The sequence below is a fragment of the Haemaphysalis longicornis genome, unplaced genomic scaffold (genome assembly GCF_048455015.1).
Source record: "Haemaphysalis longicornis isolate Haplotype H1 unplaced genomic scaffold, Haemaphysalis longicornis Haplotype H1 scaffold_13, whole genome shotgun sequence".
Taxonomy (NCBI): Eukaryota; Metazoa; Arthropoda; class Arachnida; order Ixodida; family Ixodidae; genus Haemaphysalis; species Haemaphysalis longicornis.
In genome coordinates, this window is record NW_027526233.1 from 88,377,126 (window position 1) to 88,382,008 (window position 4,883).

Genomic DNA, 4,883 nt, shown 5'->3' on the forward strand with positions numbered 1-4,883 from the left:
TGCGGGAGCAGTCGCTCGCGCTGCTAGCAGCCGACAAAGAGGGCGGTTTCGCCGTTTTACCTACTTCCTTGTATCGTGCAAAAGCGCAGGATGCAATAGATGCTTCCTTTCAGATGAAAAGCAATGTGTGCCTGTCGCGTGTCGGAACAGAGGCCAAGAAATTGTGTGAAAAACTAAATCTAAACCTATTGGCCGAGAGTGTTGGTAAAAGACCAAGCTTTGGTTTAAGAATGCTTTTTTCAATGAAGACGCATAAGATTGACTGGCCCCTTAGGGTTATTGTTTCCGAGAGGGACACTTAGCAGAAACCTTTCGCGCTGTTTCTCAAAGAAAAGATGGAAATATTGGCAATCGAGGATCCTTTCCTTATAAGACGCTCGGAGGACGTCATTAGCTTTCTGAAAGAAAATGACCACAAAGAACTTGTTGCTTTCTCGGTTGACGTGAAAGACTTATACTATTCCATACCGCACGATAATCTGCTCCGTTGCCTGGAGGATTGCATTGACCGCTAAGATGCCGTACGCTACCAGAATGCGTGTGGAATCTCGATAAACAGCTTCCTGGAAATGCTTTCCTTCTACCTGAATTCCACGTACGCGACATGGGAGGGCAGATTTTTTATTCAGAGAAAAGGCATTTGCATAGGGTCGTGCTTAGCTCCCATCCTGAGCGACTTGTACCTAGGCTCACTGGACAGGCTCCTAGCTCCTCGCTTACAGCGATCGGTCGTTGTTAAGGTGTGCCGATACGTCCACGACTTTCTTGTGGTCCTAGACTGTGGGCGTAGTGCTTTTACGTCCACCGTAACCAGTCCTTTGTCACAGTTTCGAAAGTGTCTCGCCCCCCTTGTTCTGACACATGAAACTCCAAGTGTGTGGTCTATAAAATTCCTCGACCTGAGGCTATCGTTCGGTCCCAATCACGTCTGTTGGGAGTATGATCCGCGAGGCCAGAAACCGATTCTGCCTTTTCAGTCGGCACACTCAAAGCTGACCAAACGTGGGATCGCTAGGCATTGTTTTACCAACGCGCTGATGAAATCCTGCTCCCATGTCGTGGAAGATAGTTTCAAAAAACAGACAGTACGTCTAACAACTGCCGGGTACCCTCCATTTCTTCTGTTGTCGGTCGCGGATAAGATGCTTAAACAGTTTAGGAACAAGTCAGACGTGGAACCCAGGGAGAAAGAAAGAGAAAAGTTGAAGTGCGCTGTCGTGCCGTACCTACATGGTATTTCGCACAATTTAAAGAAAATAGGAAAGCGCGTCAACGTTAACGTTGTCTTCTCTGCTCCCAACAAACTGTCGAAGTTAATGAACAGAGTCAATGGAAAAGAAAAAAAGAAAAGCAAGTGCGCAACGCAACATCGGGACCGGTTCGTGAATTGCTCAGTAGGCACAGTTTGTCCTATTCCTCTACCGTGTGGCAGGCAGTACGTCAGACAGTCGGGTCATTGCTTAAACGATCGGCTTAGAGAACACAGCAATAATGTAGATAAGATTAAAGGACATCGGGGCATACACTGCAGAGACTGCAGAAATTGTGAGTGTAAGCAATTTTTTGATAAGACTAGGGTTGTAGCTCGACACGAGGATCAGTTGACACGAGAGATCATCGAGGCCCACCAGATAGTTTCCTTAAAAGGCAACTGCGTTAGCACAGCTTCTTTAGCATTGACAAAGAAAAAACTGCAATACTTATCAAATTATTAGATTTTACCGTGCAAAATTGCATTTGTAACTCGACCGTTTGAAATGTCTTCTTTCACTTTTTGTATTTTTGTACTTGCTTGTGCTCCTCTTTCTTTCCTCCTTTCTTTCATTAGCTTGTATCTTCCGGTATGAACCTTTATTTTCGGTACCCAGGAAGAACCCTAGGGTCTTGGTACTGGTACACCATACAAAAAAAACACTACAATTAAGACAAGACAACACACAAAAACTATATGTATGACATAAACAATAAAGTAAAAATAGTTACAGAAATCTTAGAAAGCAAAAAAGGAAAAAAAAGAACAGAAAGTCAAAAAAGAAAAGGCAGGCTTAGTGTTGCAAGCCATGCCACTCGGCCAGCGAAACGTTCAGTACGTGTGAAAAATAGGAACTATACAAGCAAATATTGAATCAACATGACATAGAGTATACGTAATAACCAAGGTTTTCTAACAACATATTAGGAAGTTCCAAAAAAAGGGGGAAAAGCTTCAGCATTACCAACACTGACACTAAAACGTACAAATATTCAAGCAACACAAAAGAAGAAAAAGTGAAAAGCCAGCAACAACAGTTTGCACATAATACATAGGATACATAAATTTGGAATGACATAAAGGACTTAAGCTACAACAGTTTTCAACTCATTAGAGAACAAAGTAAAGGAGCTCTGGAATATATCAAGCCGAACGGAATATTCATTATATGCACATTGTATTCGGCAGATGGACGAGCGTCGGCTATTTAAAGCAACTGGTCTGAATGCTGGAAATTTTCTGAAAATGTTTTTTGGCAAATTGACATTGATAAGTGTAACCAAATCGTCACACCAAATATTACCATGAAGAAGTTTATAGAGGAAGATAATATCAGCTCGCATTCGTCGACACCGAAGGGAAGGAATGCTTTTCAGAAGAGACATGATGCCGTTTGCGTCGTCTTGCACATGACGGAAGCGGTGCTTAAAGATAGAAAGAAACCTTTTTAGAACCCTTTCGATACGGTCACTATTGGACTTGCAAGTTCCATTCCAGACAACAGACCCGTATTCAAGAAGAGGTAAGCAGAGAGCCGAATACAAATTTAAGAAAGGAAGCGGACCTTTAAACTCTCTAGAATACCTGCAAACAGCACCCAGACAACGAAGAGACCGACGGGTAATTTGTGCAATGTGGGAAGAGAAAGTCAGAGGAGAATCAAAAAGTACTCCCAAGTCCCGAATTTCGGTCACCCTCGGCAGTGTGACCGAAATTTCATAAGGGTATTGCAGCTGTGGAGTTTTTCTACTATTGGAGACAACTTTAGTTTTTGAAGGGTTCAAAATAAGGTCGTTTTTGGTGCACCAACGATGGAATGACACAATATCAACCTTACGAGAATTACAGTCCTGAACACTACGCACTTCGCTAAAGATTTTTATATCATCAGCGTACAACAAAAAAGAAGAATTTTGAATGGCAGAAGCAACATCGTTAATGAAAATGAAAAAAAGAAGGGGACCCAGAACGGAGCCTTGGGGTACACCACTGGTTGCCTTGTACCTAATTGATGTTTGACCGTTAACACTTACATAGCAATATCGTTCCTTGAGATAACAACGTATAAGACCCACCAAAGAAGCGTGTACATCTAACAGAGTGAGCTTTGCAAGCAATAACGAGTGGTTGACATCATCAAAGGCTTTGCTCATGTCACAGTAGACCACATCCAGTTGGCTTCTACCAACGATTGCTGGGACAGCCTGCTCCATGAAGCATACAAGGTTCGTGGAAGTTGAACGACCACGCATAAATTCATGTTGATTAGGAATGAGGACATGTTTAAATGAGAAAGACAAGACCGTATGAAGAGATAACTCGAAAATTTTAGAGGCAGAACAAAGCAGCGAGACAGTCCTATAGTTTATAGAAATCAGATTTTAGGCCTGACTTGAAAACAGGGAATACGCGAGAGATTTTCAATGAGCGAGGAAACGTTCCCGACCGGAGACAGTTATTAAATATTGAAGTGAACACAGGAACGAATATATTTGCATATGTTTTTAGGATTGCAGCAGGAATACCATCTGGCCCACAAGAAAGCGAGGGCTTGAGCCGCTTTATGCTGGTCCGAATGATGTTCTCGTCCAGTTAATAATACTTATAATATTAATAAGCTTTATACAATGTTATACAATAATAATAATAATAATAATAATAATAATAATAAGCTTTATACAATGTTTTATATACATCATATATTTACTGCCGCACTTATAAGCACGCAGTGCTTGTGAGTGGGCAAGCAGATCAGAGGCGCAGCGCCCGTGCGATGACGCAAAAAATTGAAATAAAGGAAACAAGGGAAAAAATAAATAATGAAAATAAATTCATGTATGCGCTCAAACAGCATTTCATCCCTTAGAAAACACTCCTAGTGAAACAACGTGTAAGTAAGCGCGAAGTGAACAAGGACGAACGAAGTGAACGGGACACGGCGCTACAATCGACTCATTTTATTTTCACTATGATGTCCAATTTTATACTGGAAGATACGCAGGTAATGAAAGAAAGGAGGAAAGGGGGAGGAGCACAAGCAAGTACAAAAAAACAAAAAGTGACAGATGACATTTCAAACGGTCGAGTTACAAATGCACTTTTGCACGGTAAAATCTAATGATTTGATAAGTATTGCAGTTCTTTCTTTGTCAATGCTAAAGAAGCTGTGCTAACGCAGTTGTCTTTTAAGGAAACTATCTGTTGGGCCTCGATGATCTCTCGTGTCAACTGATCCTCCTGTCGAGCTACAACCCTAGTCTTATCAAAAAATGGCTTACACTCAAAATTTCTGCAGTCTCTGCAGTGTATGCCCAGATGTCCTTTAATCTTATCTACATTATTCCTGTGTTCTCTAAGCCGACCGTTTAAGCAACGACCCGACTGTCCGACGTACTGTCTGCCACACAGTAGAGGAATAGAATAAACTGTGCCTACTGAGCAATTCACGAACCGGTCCCGATGCTGCGTTGCGCACTTGCTTTTCTTTTTTTCTTTTCCATTGACTCTGTTCATTAACATCGACAGTTTGTTGGGAGCAGAGAAAACAATGTTAACGTTGACGCGCTTTTCTATTTTCTTTAGATTGTGCGAAATACCATGTAGGTACGGCACGACATCGCAATTCAACTTT